The following is a 19,727-nucleotide window of genomic DNA, read 5'->3' as shown; positions in this document are numbered from 1 at the left end:
TTGACAAAATAAGAAAAAAAATTAGAGAAGGGAAGAAATGATGTTTTTAGGGTATTTAGGGGTTAGAATCATTATGTGAGAGTGACACCTAGGCCTCTACTTAACTATTAAGTAGAGATGAAAGAGAAGTAAATATATACAAGTCAAGCCTAAGGTAGCGGTGTAGATGTTGAAACAAGCACTCCTAAACAGTGATGTAGGGATTATGACAAATTTTGCAAGTAATAACAGAAAGTTATACTTGAGTTTCCCAAAATACACTTACAACTATGCTAGAGATTTGTATAAGCTATTGAAAGTTAGCAATAAAAATAACTTAATAATTCAACTATTTTAATGCTAACCTATCATTAAGTCCACTAATATAAATGAATAAACTAAATACTGCCCCATCAAGCATAAGATGACAAATCAATGTAGTTGTAATATCATTTGACTCCTCAATGTAAAGTCTTTAGTATGTCGTCTTCACATATGTATCTTGGGATGCTCACAAGGGGATGCAAACTAATTTGAACAAATATTGTCCTTATCAAAGTGATAGACAATAAGATTAAGGTTGAGTACCAATAAATGGCCAACAACACAAATTTTCTAATTCTCGGGATTGGCCTAAAGAGACATGCTTGGAGAAAAATGAAGGATTTAGAGTTTGTTAGGTGAAGTAGAAATGCAAACAAAGGAGCAAGGTGGGGGGAACCATTCCTCTTGGACCTTGATATTTTGCTTTCAATATGATAGATCATTGAGAAATTTTAATTTAATTAAATAGGCAATTTTAAAATTGCCATGGTGGTCTAAGGGGTTGAGCTTAATTTTTTAAAGCATTGAGTTCTCATTATAGAAAGCAAAGATCAACTCTTTAGAGGGGCATCTAATGTTGATTTCAAAGTGGTGACACTTGGTTTGCAATAGTTTGTTTGTAATGTGGATGTAGTTTCTTAAAAAAGTGGGTTTCTAAGTAGTGACCCTTGGGATTCTATAGGTGATTTCTAGTGTGTGTGCTTGTATGAAACTTGTATTGGTTCCTATTAGGTGCTTGCAAGAGCTTGTATTAGTCTCATATAGATGCTCATATGAATAGAATATTTGTAAATTATATTAAAGATCAATTTTTTGCTACAATGGTCATGCAATCATAATGATGACTATGCAATCATTGGATGACTACTTAATTTAGTTTATTTAAGATAAGGTTTATAAGTGTTTCACATGTAGAGAAACCATTTTGTATGTAATATGTGCAAATGGAAGGTGAGGGTCCCAATAGGACACCAACATTATTATGTAGGTAGGTGAAAGCAAACATCAACTTGAATGGTTTTACAAGAGTAAAATGAGGCATATCATGATCTATGTGCAATTTTGCAAAACTTGTGCTCTTGCAAATTGTTACATACCTCTTTATGATATTGAGAGCACTTTTTACTTACATGATATTATATGGTAAATTTACATGTGAATTTGGTTTACATTAGATGGATGATTTAAATTGAGCATGCGTATTAAATGCTTATCATTAATATTCAATGATATATGATTAATGTTTTGTTTCGATGTATTTGATGACAATTAGATGTAATGGGCTAACTACACGAGAACAGGCAAGCAATGCCATCAGGGTTTTGTCACACACACACACACAGAGGTTCATACAATTATTGTTTTGGTCAAGTCTTTGATTGATCACCTTGCATCTTGTTAGATATGTGTCCGTTGAATCTATGTTGATCTTAGTTGTCAACATAAAATTAATTATTGGTTGGATTTAACCCATGTCTAGATCGTTGCTTGCGTGCGCGCGCACACACACACATGTTATTGATATTATTTTAATTACTTTATCGATACATATATATGTGGGTGTATAATTATGTATACTGCATATATGTGTACGTATATGTAAATTTAATATACATACATACATATATATATATATATATATATTTTAATGACAATGAAGACATATCTATGCAAATATATTGTACCTTAGAATTAAATTCCAAGTGGCTTTATATAGCCAAACCTATGAGCTTTTTGATGTTGTGTTTTAATGTCAATATTAAACCGATTTAGACAGCTTGAGGAGACCCTGTATCGAATTCATATATTTGCATATATTTGCATTTGTATGTATTTTGAATAAGGTCGATATCGACAGGTTTTTGTTAAGCTTATGGTTGCTTATCAATTTAAAACTGAGCACTATGGCTTTGAGCAATATAACATTATTTCCATCGCACCTTATATTTATATTTGAAATGAAATATTAGGAGCAGTGAATAAAGTGAATGTGATTCAACGTATGAGTATTATTGTAGCCGCAATATACGTTACGTGGAAAGAGATTATAAACTCTTTAAACTGTTTCTTCAGTACATTTCAATCTACATATAGTAAATCTCGATGAGATTACGAATGAATTCTATGAAACAATGAAGTCTTGCGTTTGCAATTGAATGCTTCGTGGGTGCAAAAGGGTCAATAAGAGACTGAAAGAACAAGAGCACATATTTTTTTAGGCATGTTTCTTTTAGTCAGTTTTAAACTACACATTAAGTAATATATTAAGCTTAGAGAATGTAAGTCAATTCTGAGTGTTTAACATTTTGAAGTTTAGAATTCAAAGCTTAGTGTGTGTAATTTAAGCCATCCGATCTCTTTCTACCTAGTTATATTTTTTTGAATTCAATAGTAGTTAGAATTACAAAAGAATCTTTCATACTCGGACATATGAAAGTAGAATGTAACGAACTGCTTTATTATTTAAAGTTTTAATTTTGAATACTAGCTTGAATACTTTTGCAAACGTTAAGGAATGGTAGTGAGATCTGCCAATTCATGAGTTTATGAGTATTATCTTTATTTTGAAAGGAGATTAAAGATTATTCTATTCTCAGAAGTTGTTATTGAGTATTATATTATGCACATACTTGCATTTGCAAATAATGTGCATGCTTGCTTAAGGTTATGAACTCCCCTTAATCTTAAAGATGGTTAGACGTATCTTTCTATAAACATATTCTATTAGGAACAACATAATAACTTAAATTTTATTTACTACTCAACTAGTGGAAGAAGAGTATTTCTCAATTATGTTGTGCATTGAGCACATGAATAGATAACTTTCATAAAGTCGTATGTAGGTATAAGGGTGCAAGGGGATTGTACAATTATGCATACATTCGATGGTATGGAAGCTATGGAGTTGCTTTAGGTGCATTTCACGTGTTTATGATATAATGATTTGAATTATTAACAAAGAGGATAACGAGTAATGGTGCCTTATTCAAGAACCATTCTTAACAAAGAGCTAATATTTGTAAACCATTGAGGTTTCTAAATATTTTGAACTTGGAATGAGTCTTATGAGACTTAAAAAACTAGAACTAAGCTATGGTAAGTCATTATTCAGACAAGAGTGTAGGAGATGTTGGGTTTAATAGAAAGTCTCTTATCCTGTCAAGGTGTATGGCAACTCACCAAGTCACAATTATGTGAAGGATGATTGTTTGCACTTCCATTTTTAGATTTCAAGTTGTGATGTTTTGAGTTGAGGTTCTTACCCTTGAAATAATTGTTTATCTTTTGTCATGGGAACTAGAGGTAGATGCCAAAGTTAGAGAATGGATTTACACATGACTAGAGGTTCAATGGCAAACCTTGTTATTTTGAGTCTATGAGTTGAAATAGTAGGACATCTGATCGTACCCAAGTCGAGTAAGGGTGTGTGAACATTTGATTGCACTTTTGATAAGTGATATTGTATGAGTTTTTGGCCAAAGTGACACAAAGGTCTACCTGAATCCAGTCAATTCACTATGTTCAATTGCATAGTCTTGTCAAATGGTCATGCATAGTTAGAAGGTTGTTTATAGTTGTATGCTTGACTGCTACTATGTAGGATACCAGACTAGACTTAGATGGCAAGCCTTGACCAATTCGCTTGTTTGTATCCTCATGAAGGGTAGGGCCACTTCTAGTCAGAAGGGGCCACCCTTAAATAACACACATTAAGCATTGATTTAGTATGTGATTTAGTGTGTGCTATCCTATGTGGGTCTGCCTCCAAATACCCTTTCCGTTTCGTCAGACAAGAGTCGTACCTGCTGAAAACATAATGGAAATTTAACTTGATTGTTTTTAGACATTTTAAAAGCGAAATTGGAAATATTTTTAACAAATATAATTGCACTGGGGTAAATTATGGGACTCTTTCATATAATAATTAGTATATAATATATTATGTAAAGTAATATTTGAATTTAATGAATAATTTAGTTTTTTTCTTTCAAGGATGAAAAAATGAGGGCTATATATGTTTTTTAAAAATATATATATAATGAGTTAATTTGAATATTAAATTTGTTTATAATATTTTTTATGTTTTTTTTTTGTGAGTAAGGAGTTTATGTAGTTTTTCATTGAGGATAATATTGATAATTGATCATAGTTAAAACATTAAGGATAATATTTGGATTAGATATCATATAAACATTACATAGCATCAGGAAAATCTGAGTTCAACAGTATCAAGGCACCAAGGGAAGGTGCATGCACAAAAATATATAGTTAATGAGCACCTCCACTATAAGAAGATGATTACATTAGATATACATATTTGCAACCAAAAAACATTAAAGAACTAGGTATATAAGATTTCAGAATCCGGTGAAGAGTTGTATCCCAGTGGGGGGATCCAAGCCACCCACCCCAAGTTTCCATCTTGCCACACTTCCACCCAACCATCAAGTATGGCATGTTTGTGGGGGGTGAGAGGTGCGTTCATGAATCTGGTCAGCTTCCTCTCGAGTGATCTCCATGTGTATCTGTCTACGCTCCATGTGCCTCATAAAGGCCATTAGTGCTTGCTCAAATGCGACCTTGCCCGGTTCATCCCTCCCAAGTGAATCCGTGAGATAACTCTCAGATGTAAACAGTAGTAGCCCCTTCCTTGATCCATCTGTCAAATTTGTATGAGTCCAGTTTAAGTACAATAGTGACTTGCATAGAGATAGAGTAAATAATGAGTCTCCTAAGAGACTCAGTGAGGTGCTTGGTGCTGTTATTAAAGATGTTATCATTACGATACTTCCATATGAGCCAAAGAACCTCCAAAGAAAAATAAGACCAAAAGATATTTGCAATTTTCCTACAACGCTTGATATAGCCTAGAATAACATCTATGTATTCAACATTAATGATAATATTGATAATAATATAATAACAATAATAAAAAAATAATAATATAGTAATTATAATATAGTAAAATAATATCAATATAATACATTAATAATAATATAATATAAAATCTGATAAAAAAATATAATATAAATATAATACAAATAAGCTAATATGATTTAAATATATTAATCGTAATATGTAATTGTATATTTATTGATTTTTTAAAATATTTTAATACAAAGGTTAGGGCTTCCTAAAGGTCATTTATTATAAAAATAATAATATTATAATATAATTTATGAGTGATGAAAAATAATTTTAGGGTTTTCCAAAGCTTAGGGCTCTCTAAAGATCATTTATTATAAAAATAATAATATTATATTAGAATTTATGAGCAATGAAAAACAATTTTAGGGTTAGAGTTAAATGATTTTAAGTATTCAAATAATATTTTAAAATTAGGATTATATTATAACATAAAAATATATTAATAATAATAGTCATATAATATTAATAAAATTAGGGTTATGTTTATCATATTTGAAATTGAAATGATATAATATAGATTACTATATATGATAATTAAATATAAAGTATATGTTATTAATATATTTATTAATTAGAATATTAGGACTAGATCTATAATAGCAATCTCTCTCTCTCTCTCTCTCTCACACACACACACACACACACAAAATAAAAATAAAAATATATATATATAAGATAATAAACAATATTAACTATTATCATCATATGATATTAATAAAATTTATAATTTTACATTATATTATTATATTGTAATCATTATAATAATAATGTATATTACTATAATACTAGTATAAATATAATATAATTGAATATAATATTATTAAGGTAAAATTTGTTATTTTTCATATTATATATATATATATATATAATTAGGATTAAATATATTAAACTATTAATATATATAAATATTACTTTTTTTTAAAGGGGTAAACGTTTTTAACCTGGAGTTATGAACCAATGGGATTTGAATCTTGATGGCAAGAACAAAAACACAACAACTTAACCATCGCAACATGCCACTATTGGCTAATATAAATATTACTTTTAATAAATATACTTATCATAAAATATTTTTTTAATAGAAGGCAAACATTTATTCAAAACAAAAAGAAGGATACATCAAAAGAAGGCCAACCGCCCAACAAAGAGAAGACTATAAAGAATTATCCTGAACAACAAGTTGATCCAACATGTTCATTGATCAGTGCCTACAATGTCTCTCCCGCACCCGCTCCCCAACGACTCTCCCGCCTCCTGCATTTCAAATGTGCCTACTACTGCGTGGACCGACAAAGGCTCTTCGCTCCCCTCTGTGCTGGGTCGTGCTTCTGCTCGGGTTGGGGTTGTAGTTGTTGCTCCATGCTCCTCTTCAGAACTGGTGCCTCGGTCTGCTGTTGGGTGGGTCACTGGTGGTTCCCACAATGTTGGTGAGTTTCCCCCACTTGTGGCTGCTACTTCCGATGCTGGTGTCGTGGCGGCTCTGTCTGCTACATTGGGTGATTTTGCTGCTGGAGAAGGTCTTCCTACGACTTTGGGTACTAATGTTCGGGGTTTGGATGCCAAGATCCCTGTTGGTGGTTTTGTCCCTCCCAAACCTGGTGTCTCTGATCCAGTTCTGGATTTGGATACCTTGGCGACTGTTGCTGGTGCTAGTGACGACCTTCCTGTGGGTGAGACTGTTATGCCCAGACCCTTTGCTGGGATGCGTATCTTTGCCCGTGTGGCTAAATCTGCTGCCCAGCCTTCTAGGGGGGTTTGTCCTCTTCCTTGTGCCAAGACCTCTCCTGTTGTGGTCTGTGGCCGTGAGGTTATGGAGAATGTTGACTTCTATCAACGCAGCGCTCTGGTCTGCAAATTTACTGGGTTTTGGCCTTCCCTCCCGAACCTTCATCGCTGGGTGAGTGATTCTTGGAAGCCCCATATTTCTTATGGCATTGAGCTTTTCCCTTGTGCTAAGTGGTTTTTTGTTGCTTCCTTTGCCTCTACTCATGATCATGATTTGATTTTGGGTAAGCTTTGGTCTTGGGAGGATCACTCTCTCTCCCTTAAGCCCTGGACTCCTTCCTTCAACCCCCTTACAGAATCTCTCTCTATTTGTCCGGTTTGGGTCCACCTCCCCAATCTCCCCCTCCATTTCTGGAACCTTCTTTTTTTGAGGCCATCGGTAACTCCATTGGCAGCTTCTTGAAGGTTGATGATGCCACGTTCTCCATGGGTCATTCTACCTTTGCTCGCCTATTAATTGATGTTGACTTATCGCTGGCCCTCCCTAGGGATGTGGTTCTTATGGTTGGGGACCTTCTTTGACTCAACCGCTGGATTATGAGGCCCTCCTGTTTCGCTGTCGAAGGTGTTTCTCAACGGGTCACCTTGCTTTTGACTGTTCTCTCTCTCACCGCAAAGGTGCTGCTACTTGGTGGAAAGATGCTACAGAGGACCACTTGACGATCAATGCTTCAGATTTTGTTTCGGTTGATTCATCCCAAGATGAGGTGCTCCTTACAGCTGATGAAGCCCTAGTTGATGTTACTGTTGTTGCAGCCCCTTCCGCCCCCTTGGATCCTCCTCCTGTTGCTCCTGCTTCTCACTTTCACTCTACTCCTGGCGTTCCTTCTCTTGTTGTTGCTCTGCTGCAATAGCCTGTTGCCGCTCTGCAACAACAGTCTGGCAGTGACTTTGCAGGGTTTTCCCCGCCTGTTTCTTTTGCGAAAGTTCCTACTGACAGTGTTGCCTGGATGGTGGTTTGTCATAGGCGGAAAGGAAATTGTAACCACCTTTCCCAAGCCCTCCTTTCTCAAGAGTCGGGGTTTTCTCCCCCCTCTTGATTTGGTTTGGGTGTTGATCGTTTAACTGGTTGGTTTAGCCGGTCTGACTTTGTCCTTTTGGGGTTTGCACCCCTGCTTGGTCTTTAATTTTGATAGCCTTTGGCTTTGTAATGGGTCAGTGCCCTTCTTAATGCTGCTTTGTTTCAAAAACAATTAGCAATAGTTAACGCTAATCGTTGAGGGATTGAGGTCTCTTTGTATTGGGTCAGCGCCCTTGTTAACGCTGCTTTTTTTAATCAAAAACATGTGAGACAACTTTGGAGAAAGTTGTCCCTTATCCTCAATAGACTAGCCCTCCATAAAGTCAGAAGCCCATTTGGCAAGACAATTAGCCAACTAACACCATCAAACTGCCAACTAACACAATCAAAGTGTTGTTGATTCAACAAAGCCAAATATTAATAATATATTTAACCATAATCTAATGTAATATAAATGGAATAAAATAATATATCTATTATATAATTAAATTTATATAACACAATAATATAATCTAAAATATAATTATAAAATTATAAAGTTATAAGAAAATAATTATGTAATATTGATGTTTAATAATTTTGAATGATCTATTATAATTTATCATATCTATAGAAAAAAATAAAAAATGTCATATAAATTAACAAGTTTTATATGTATATTAACTCATTTATAGATATCTAGAATATAAATCTTCATTTCTAAACTTGTTAAAAAAATCAATTTTTAACAAATTTAATATTCAAATTATTTCATTATGTATATTTGATTAAAATATATAAACCTAACCAAACGAAGAAAGAAAAAAAATGGAAATGACAAATAAAAATTATTTACCCTTTATTTTTTTATAAAACACTTTTTAAAGTTAGCTCTGCAATAAATACCAATACTGTATATGTTGAAATAATGAAATTGAATGAAATTTGAAGAGGGCCCCACATATGACAACACACACTAAGTCAATCCTTAGTGTGTGCTATTTAAGCAAGGTGGTAAGAAGGTGTGTAGGGGACTACCAAGTTTGTGGTTGGAAGAAAAAAACTCGAGTGGTGCTCTCCCTCTTGCAGATACACGTGGAGGCTTGAGATACAAATTAGTTAGTCCAAATACTAGCAGTATCTAACATCTCTCTCTCTCTACTACATGCCTTTTTATTTCATTACTTATTTTGAATGTTAGTTATTAATCAAAGGAAATGAACATGTTAGATTCATGATGAGTTAATCACAATATTTCAAAGTTTCTATTATGCAATGGATTGAACAATATCGTTGCATGTTGAAAATTTATTTCAAATGTAGAATTTTTTCATATGCTAATTTTACATGCATCTTTTACCTATCATTAGACAAATTTGTTCAAATTCAACATCTAATGCTCTCATCCTCCTAATCATGACATTGAGAAAGAAGATGTAGAACTGATCTTTTGCTAGGGGAAGGAATTTTAGTTGTCAAACTTGAAAGAAATTAATTATTCATATCCAGAGATCAAATTTGTTTAATATGATCCAATACATGCTCTTTTCTCTTGAAGGTGCATCTCATTGCAGTGATCCTCATTGGCTTCACTACAACCAAGAATAAAAAACATTTGTTGCTTGTAGGAGCTACATTGAACTCTCTATATTGTGCAATGTCTCCTCTTGCTCAATTCTATAGATATGGGAAACTTGGGAGAAAGGTCCAAAAATATTATTCCTTTGATTGTGCACATTTACAATGGTCTACAAAGTCCAATTCTTCACTTTGGCCACTAATGCTACTAGGCTAACCCTAGATTGGTTGTAACAACACATCCTCTATAAAAAAATACACAAATGGTTATACAATAATCCACACTACACCCCATGATAGAGTGACTTTTTTCTCTAGCTTTTAAAATCAACATCACGATCTTAATATGCACTCTTCTAACTATTGTAGCTATAATACATTCAATACATGAATCTATTCCAATAGATTCACATGAACAATAATCTCCTCTAGATCATGTTGGAGGTTGGAGATTTTCTTGTGTTGCTAGTGTTGCTTCCATTCATCCTCCTAGGAGGAAACCTTGCTCTCTTGTTTGCGTCAAAGCATCCCCTATTGTGGTGTGCGGCCATGATGTAGTGGAGAATGAGGACTTCACTAATGTTATGGTTTGGTGTATAGATTCTCTAGTCTTTGGCCTTCTCTTTCAGATCTTCATTGTTGGGTATTTTCATTGCTTCTTTTGCTTCTTCCGAAGATAAAAACTTGGCGTTGAATAAGTTGTGGGCTTGACGAGTATAATCTCTCTTGATAAAACCTTGGACAATTTCATTTAATCCCCTTACCAAACCACTAAATGTGCGATCAATGTGGGTCCAAAATCCCAATCTTCCCCTCCAATTTCAGGAGGTTTCTTCTTATGAGGCCATTGGCAACTCTATTAGCCACTTCTTGAAGGTTGATGATTCCACTTTCTTCATGGGACATTCTACTTTTTCTTGCATTTTGGTTGATATTGACATCTCCAAATCTCTTCATGGGGATGTGGATTTGATGGTTGGGGATAGTGTTGGAAACATGAGTTTGTTTGCATTGTCATTCATGTTAAACTTGTTGTGGAAGATTGTTGATGTTATAATTGATGTTGTAGTTGTTCAATTGTGTTGTGTTCAATATTGTCTAGTTGTTTGCTACCTGATGTGTATGGTAAAAAAATAAGTTTTCAAATGTTGTTTTGATGTCTGGTGGTGATATTGAGTGAGCATGTGGTGTTTCCAGAAGGTGACAATATTGGAAGTTACAATATGCAGGAAAAAGTATTTAAAGTTCTTGTGGGAGAATGCTCTGAATTCCTCTAGTTTATGAAGATGATGGCTTGCGGTTCTAGATTTAATGTCTATGCTCTGTGGATGTTGCACTATTATGTTTTCAGATCCTCAGTTGTTCAAGTGTTGAAGATGGTTGTTGCAATTTGTTAACAATGAGGATGTTTATTAGGATTGGTCAAGAGAATGCTCTACATTGCCCCACAATGTTAGTTCATGTGTTGCAGCTTGAAGGACATGTTTACATTGCTCTTACAGTGTTCTAGTTCAAAATTCATGTGTTGGTTTTCTCCACAAGTGAAGATATGTTGATTTGTGGTTTGGGATTATTTGTTGTGTTGGTTTTTAACCAACTCAGCTGGGTTATCTTATTTGGATCACACTCTTTTGGTTTGTACATGCATTGGAAGTTGGGTTAAAGTACTGTTATGGGTCTGACCATGGCATGTGAAGATCTTCATTAAGTTATTTGCATTGGATAATGTTTTTGGGCTAACTAGTTAACATGCTTTATTGTTTATCTACACATTACATTTGATGCTGACTTTGCAGGATGTTTTGGTGTGTGTGGTTCATTGGAATTGACTTAGGAAGACATGTTGTGATATATTTGGGTCTCCTTTATCTCTTGAAGTGGACCGCAATTAGCATAGTTGATCATGATGGTCGACTTTATGTAACTTATGCTTATTCTATCTGTGATCAACCTAATTGAGGGTTTTGGTGAACAAGTTGATATAAATTGTCGTGTGGATTGATTGAGGATGATGGAGAAGAATGTGTGAAAGAAGAAGTGCAAATATCAGTTTGTGATGTGTTTATGATTAGGAGATCCTACTCACACCAAAAGTGTTGTTCAAAGGTGTTTATGAATACGAGCATATTCTATGTTTTGCAACACATTTATTCTTTATAGAGTTCTGATGTTTTGCTAGAGCATCATTGTGACTTATACAATTTATGTTATAAAATTAAGTTTATAGTTCTTTAATTCATTATGTAAATGGGTTATCAATAGTTTTATTGTTTTTCAATAATATTCTAAAGTTTGTTCGTTATTTGTTATAATCTACATATTATGTGCTTAATAATGTTTAATATTCTTCTTTACACTCTTAATATGTTTAGGGTTTTCTTGCATTTATTCATGAGGTTATTATTAGGATTTACACGATGCTAATTTATTTCTTTTACTTTGCATGTGAACTTTCAAAGGGCAAAAGATTTAGAGAAAGCATCATTATATCTATCATGTCAAATATACCGAAGAATGGTTTTTCTAAATGTTTCAAAGATGATGTTAGAGGAACTATGACTCCTAAGTAGACCATTTTTCCATTTAATGACTATTAATAATGATTGAGAGTGAAGACATAACACCTTGTCAATTTTTTGAGGTTGTTTACAAAATGAAAAAGGTATATTTAATTATTTCCTTTCTACAATATAAAGTATTAAAAATCAGTGCATGTCTTAGTAAATTAAAATATTAACGTTAATTTATAAATAATAATAAAGGTTAATTAACTAAATTAAGAATACACATGTAAGTAATGCTAGTAATAATTTAGGCTAGTTTTTGGGAAGTTTCTCACAAGGAATAACTAGGTTTCTATGTGAATGAATAAGTTTATAATACAATATATGTAATAATCTCAAAATTGGTCAAATGATTAATGTGTGTGAACCTTTAGATATAATTTCCAATATAGTTTTTAATAGATATAACATTTACGCATCTAAATGTTGGAAGTGCAATCATTTAACAATAGAAAAGTGGTAATTATAATCTTCCAAGCTACAAATTATTCTTGTGAACTGATTTTAAATTTATAAATGGACAAACTCAGTTTGTACCATTTAGAAGCTTGTATAATGCACACATTCATAACAAGAGTGAGTAGTGTAGAAACCATGTGGAAGTCTCTTCATCTGATAGGCAATTTATCCTTGTTGATAAAAAAATAGCAATGTAGACCAAATGAAATCTTTCTCTTAGTTGAGTGAGTATAAGTTTTTACAAAGGAAAGGGTATCAAAACAAGTACTAAAAATTCTATTCAATATAAACATTTTTGGAGGAGGCATGGATGTTTATTTTTTGTGTGGTTATTTTTATATTTTGTGCACTCATTTCTATATGCTTATTTGTTTAATTACTAGATACAAATCCACTTGCAAATGCATTAAGGAACTTCCAAGGTTTAATTTATAGTAATATGCTTTACTCACATTTATTTATTAACAAGGGCTTACTTGCATTTAGGGTTTCTATTTTTCTGTTCACCATCTCCTTATCTCATTTCCTTTATATTTTAGGTTATCTCTCATGTCCAATTACATTTTGAATAATGGCAAAAGAGTTCTATGAACCAGATGTTAGCAATATTATGGTGCTTTTTGGTGTAATATTTTCAATCACTTTATCTTTATGTCCTTGTCATTTGTAATATTATATTTACTCCAAACATTTTACCTTTTGGGGATTTGAGATGTATGAATTTATGTTTCCTCCTGTAAAGGCCACCTTTGCTCAAATTATTCATTATGTTAGTAATTTTGCTATGATATTATATGTTAAATTCCTAGTTAGGTTAATGCAAGTAATGTATTAGATCATTTCACTATGGAGATTATATTAAATCAATTTTATCTTTTTGTTCTTTTTGAAGGAAGCAATTTATAAAGTTTGTAGAATAATTATGTTTCTAACATGCATATTTATAATAAATTTATAGCAATAAAGATTATTGTTTGTTGTAGATTTTTAGTTTCTTTTATGTTATGTTATTGTCTAAAAGATCAAAATATTGATCTTTTTATTAACTTTCTTACATGGTATTATTCTCTCTTTAAAAATCAACAATTTTTTAAAGAAAATTTATGCTCATTGAATTAGTTTAAAAAATTTAAATAGTGGGAGCTATAGTGGAGAGCTTTCTAGCATGTTCAAGGAATTTTAGAAGATTGTAACAAAACTAGGAACTTCACACCCAAAACCCACAAAATTAGTGATGTACAACAAAGTTTAAGTATTGGAGTGATGATACATGAATTAATGATAGTCTAGAGCATCTTGATTAAGTTTTATCTTTTTATGATTTGAAGTTGTGCTTGCAAATCGTGTAAGGCTCTTTCAAGATCAAAACTAGTTTTCTAATAGTGCTAAAAAACAACAAACAAATCAATGTAGAATGGTAATTGGACAACATCTCTTATTGGTTTAGAATGAATCTCTGGTATTTCCTATGAAATTCTAATTACTGCCATGTTCATCAACCTTAGACCATAGTATGTAGTGGATGCACAACAATTACAAATGTCTAAGGTCCTATATCAAATCAATTAAACCATAGTTTGTGGCAACTAAAGTCAATTATCATTGTCGTTAATAAAATCATCAAATTTAATATTCTCTCTAACAAAATCATCAAATCCATCTAAACTATCTTGGCTATCTATTTGTTCAAAAAAACATTTTCACTTGTATATTTCATGTCTCATGCACTACTCTCACTTTCTTTAACTAGGACTGCAAACATTATTTTGGTATTTTCATGTGCTCAAAATTTTTTCATCACAATAATTAAATTTATGTAAACTATAATTAAATTTACTTAATCACCATCCAATAAACTGCATTACTCTCACACTCTACTAATAGTTACCTATACACAATGCTAACCAAATTAACAAGGGCTTAAACTAAATGTATATATTGGTGGGAAATAAATAGGTTTCATACCCAAGATTATGAAGATTAATCTCTATCCAATGAACCAATCAAAGGATGAGATACAAGTCTTGGAAAACTTCAACATGAAAATCTGAAACTTACATGCAAATCTAAAAATTAAGTTGCCTTAATGTGGAAAACCATGCTTTGATCCTTCTTCTTAATGATGCCAAAAATTAGCCTACATATCATGCTCAATAACCGTATCTTATGTGAACTTATTACATCAATAAATAGAGAATATAATCGTCATAAGATAGTAACAATGAGGCACAAATCAGCAACATGAAAGCATCACATAACACAAGATTTACATGGAGAAACCCTTGTAGGGAAAAACTCCACCAAGAAGAGAGACCAAGTATGCATTATAGGCAATAAATGTGATTACAGTACACTCACTTCCATTCTCCTCTTTCCTCCAATATAGTAGCACCTGTGTACCTATGAACAATCTCTTTATGCCTCCCACCTATCATTGTTCCTATAAATTAACTCTACATTCAATTGCTCTTCATTTTTTCTACATCAAAAGAGTTAAATTGATAGAAGGACAAGAGCTCCAAAACCACAAATAAAAGTCTTCAAAGAAGGATTTTCATTCCCAATGGTCACAACCCTTGGATTACCTCCATGAAAGTTGAAAACACAGGTTTTGGATCAATACTTTCCTTTCAACTTGAGTGCCCGATCACAAAAGATAAACATTGCATTAAATGTAATAAATGATGGAATACCAAGAGACACATGTTGCCTTGTCAAGGCCCCACTTGGAGAATCCCAAAAGTCATGCTCACTTTTTCAATTCCCAAGTCATTAATTATCCCATTCAGGGTGTCCACTTGTGGGGAAAACAATATTAAATAATTGTGTTCACAACCCTCCTTTGCGCTGCTAGTGGAACCCATCATCACTTATGAATGTATTACAAACAATAGTGAGAATAAATATTAAACTATATTTTCCCAATACATCCTAAGTGTCATAGTATACTTTCCATGGATGTTGGAACCATGTCATAGGATTTAAAAGTTAGATGGTACCTTAATCCTAACATATATGTAGTTTTTAGTTACACTATAAATGCATATCTATTTTATATGTTGTGAATGTTGTTATCACTGTATTCTAAATACATACATGTAAATGCCTACATGTTCTATAAGATTTAATTGCATTACCGCAATTTTGTAAACACTTATTGGTTCTAGATATAAAATAAATGTTGTAACCATTGTTCTGTAAATGCCTATCTCTTGTATATGATGTAAATGTTGTTGCCACTGTTATGCAAATTCTTATTTTTTCTATATGATGTAAGTGTTGTACATGTTGTGCTACAAATTCCTATCTCTTATATATAATGTAAATGTTGTTCTATAAATGCATATCTATTGCATATATGTTACTATCTATTGTAAAAAATTGATGCCTATTTGTTTTATATGATGTAAATATTGTAGCTACTAAATTTAAGTGCATGCATGGGGTTTTTAGTTATACTATTAATGCCTATCTACTATACACTATTAATGGCCATCTGTCCTCTATTATGTAAATATTGTAGCCAATGTATTATAACTATATATATGTTATTTGCAATCTATATTAGTACAAGATTGGAACATTAACATTATGCATTGCAACAATTTTGTGGCCATGAGAAATATCATTTCCCAAGCTTAAATTGGTGCCACCTCTTCTTCCACTTGATCGCCCACATTAACTTTATATCCTTTCCTATTTAATTGTCCTAACATAGATCAATTAATCCATGCATACTTAGTAGCAACACACTCAAAGGTGTGAGGCTCACTAATCAAGAAATAAAAACTAGAGGTTACAAATCAATCAATTGTTAGACAATAGAAAATGTAATTGCTCCTACATCCATCAAATCCATTAAGTTATCTCACCTGAATTGATTGACACAATTTAATGAAAATTTCAATCCAAATAAGATTACATAAATTTAAAACTTCAACAGAAACAAACATTCAACAAAATCAATCAACCTCAAATTAACAACATTTATATGATATTTATACAATATAGAGACATCATTTACATCATATAGAACAACAAACCTAAGCTAGTATGATGTGGTAGCATTTAAGAGACTTGTTTTCTCAAAGGCATTTTATGTTAAGCTATATTTTATTCTACATTTCAAATTGATATGTGGACATGTGCAATTTTTTTTAACTATAAATACTAATCAAGTATCCCTAGAGCGAACCCATTATACTAGTAAGAATTGATATAGATGATGACCTAGAAAGGAACAATGAGAAAGGACCTAGCATTGGTGGCCATTCCTTTCCATGGAAGCCTTAGCAAATACATAGTAGATGTGAACATGTTTTGGTGAATATAATAATGAAATAATGAAATATTCACATATTATTTGTTTGAAGATAATCAATAAATCAGAAAACAAACACCATAATGATGATTTTATTCCTGCAACTTATAGAAGAAAGAATACAACTAATTGTTAACAATCTTTATTTAGATATTACAGGGCAAAAGTAACCAGTTCAATCAATTTTATGTTCGTCCTTTCTGTCACACATTCTACAAAACAACATTAATATTAGGTAGAAGAGATGAGCATTAACAGTTTAGAACAAATACGAGTTAACAATATAACTCAAAATTTCATATCTGCACTTACACTACAATGTCTACAATCTTTACATCATAAAGAACATATACAATATAAAACATATAAACGTAAACACAATAAACCTAAAAATTTCATTTATGCACTTACATTATAGCAGGTACAACATTTATATCTTGTAGAATAGATGGGATTAACAGTATAGAACATATATGCACATTAATAGTAAGAACATATATGCATTAAAAATAGAACTAAAAACCCCATATATGCAAATACAACACATCAGGGCTACGCCACTTACATCTTATAGAACAAAAAGACATTGATAATATATAAGAGACATGCATCAACAATATAACCAAAAGACTATAGTGGAGTGGGCTAACTTTTGGGGTCCACACGAAATGCCATGTGGATCAAATTTTTAAAAAATGTACCTTAACCTCAATAATTCCATGATGGACATAATTTGTTTGAAAGATATTTAACTAATATACACCAACAATCCAATGGCTAGAACATTTGCATCCTACAAAATAGATAGACATTAGCATTATATAATAGATAAGCATTAACAATATATAATAGATAGGCATTAACATTATATAAAAGATAAGCATATAAATACTTAAGCTTTAGTGGTCCCAATATTTACATCTTACAGAAGAAATAAATATTTACAATATAACTAGAAACAATAGATAGACATTGATAGTATAACTATGAAGTCCAAATAGGCACTTACAATACAACAAAAACCAAAATATATGCACTTACAATATCATGGCTACAACATTTACATCTTATGCAACATATATGCACTCACATAATAGTGCCTACAACATTTACGTCCAATACAATAGAAAGACATATACAAAATAACAAAAAATGACATATATGTAGTTGCCTCCTCTTCTTACATTGTTGCCAATAGTATAATATTGAACAAGAGAAAAAAGAGATAACAAAATACAAAATAATATGGATGATCAATTTATATGAAATAAAAATATATATTTAATAGATGTTTAAAAATTTGAATCGATAACACTAATAACAGGTGATTGATTTGGTTGAATGCTTAAATTTGTGTGCTCTTCTTTTGATTTGTGAGTCTTACACCATCAATTGTGTTGCTTGTAGGTTTTGGAATTTTTGTTTGGCAATATGTTTGAGAGTTGATTGATTTTGTTGAAGGCTTGTATGATCTAAGTTATTTATTTTTTGTCCTCTTGTTTTGACAACTTCATTGGTGAGCCTTCACTGAGCCTTACGCCTTCAAGTGTGTTGCACACATGTATTAAAGGAGGAAGGGACCAATAACTGGGTGTTTGAGTATAATCGATGAGACACTTGGCCATGCTTTTTGTTTAAAGAGGATTTTATATTTGGAAAACATTACTACACTATAGGATGAATCCAATTGTATGATGGGGTAGTTGGGCATTAATTTTGTTGACAAACCATTTTTTTCTTTGAAAAATAAATTTTTATACTAGATGGTTGTAGCATTTGTACATGAGACTATTAAAGCCTATGCTTTTCATACATGTTCATAATATTAAAGAAAATGTTTCAAATCTTAGCATCATGATATGTGTACAAGTTGTGTCAAATTCAAATCAAGTTTCCTCTCATTTGTAAGATTTTTATGTTTGCGACCTTTTTGTGACAAATAAATACTAATAATAAAAACAAATATATTGTAAAAATTAACTGATATGAAATCATTTACACTCTAAAAACAATCTAAATATATTTTAATTAATCAAATGCTTCACTATAGACCATTTAGATAGCTACAACATGGACTTTAGACTTAGCCATTAAATTTGACAAAACCACTAATTTTTCGTGTCTCGTCATTTATGAAAACAAACAATAGTGGAAGAGACGGTATCATAAATTGGTGTGAAGAACAGAGTGCATTAGTGTACTGGTATTATAGTTAAAATATATTTTCATAAGCATTTAGAAACAACAAAGCGCATCTAGTGTAGTGGTATCATAGTACCCTCCCACGGTACTGACCGGGGTTCGATTCCCCGGATGCGCAATTTCTTCTTTTCCTCTTTTGAATGCTAGGAAAAACGACCCTGCTAGTTAAAATACACATAATTGCATCTATACTGGTCAATAAATGTGAGTAATTTGACTTACTAAATTATATTATATTTGTGATGAAATTATATAGAAGCAAGGCATGTAATGTAGCTGGTTTGCCCGAGTGGTTAAGGGGGAAGACTTAAGATCTTCTGCACATAAGTGCGCGTGGGTTCGAACCCCACAGCCAGCAGTCCGTTTTTATAAATTCCAAGATGGTTATCCCAATTGGATTACTCTTTCAATTTTTATATAGATTAAAATTTTGGATAAAATAAATTATATATATAATTATAGATACTATAATTAATTAGCATAAAATTGTCATGGAATACCAAGTAGGAGACTTTTCAATTTACATAGATTCCTGGAGAGATAAGTCAAATTCAAACAATTTTTTTCTCTAGATTTAGTAATAATT

The 19,727-nt window shown here is 32.0% G+C and overlaps 2 non-coding genes across 2 annotated transcripts; both read left to right on the top strand.

Moving 5' to 3' along the window:
* The first annotated feature begins 19,188 nt into the window (after positions 1-19,188).
* Positions 19,189-19,259, top strand: TRNAG-CCC (transfer RNA glycine (anticodon CCC)). Its single transcript has one exon. It is a non-coding gene; the product is annotated as a tRNA-Gly (tRNA).
* Positions 19,260-19,416: 157 nt separating this feature from the next.
* Positions 19,417-19,499, top strand: TRNAL-UAA (transfer RNA leucine (anticodon UAA)). The gene has a single exon. It is a non-coding gene; the product is annotated as a tRNA-Leu (tRNA).
* Positions 19,500-19,727: the final 228 nt, after the last annotated feature.

Source organism: Cryptomeria japonica, chromosome 3 (genome assembly GCF_030272615.1).
Source record: "Cryptomeria japonica chromosome 3, Sugi_1.0, whole genome shotgun sequence".
Classification (NCBI taxonomy): Eukaryota; Viridiplantae; Streptophyta; class Pinopsida; order Cupressales; family Cupressaceae; genus Cryptomeria; species Cryptomeria japonica.
The sequence above is the reverse complement of the archived record's forward strand: the minus strand, read 5'-3'. Positions and strand labels throughout refer to the sequence as shown.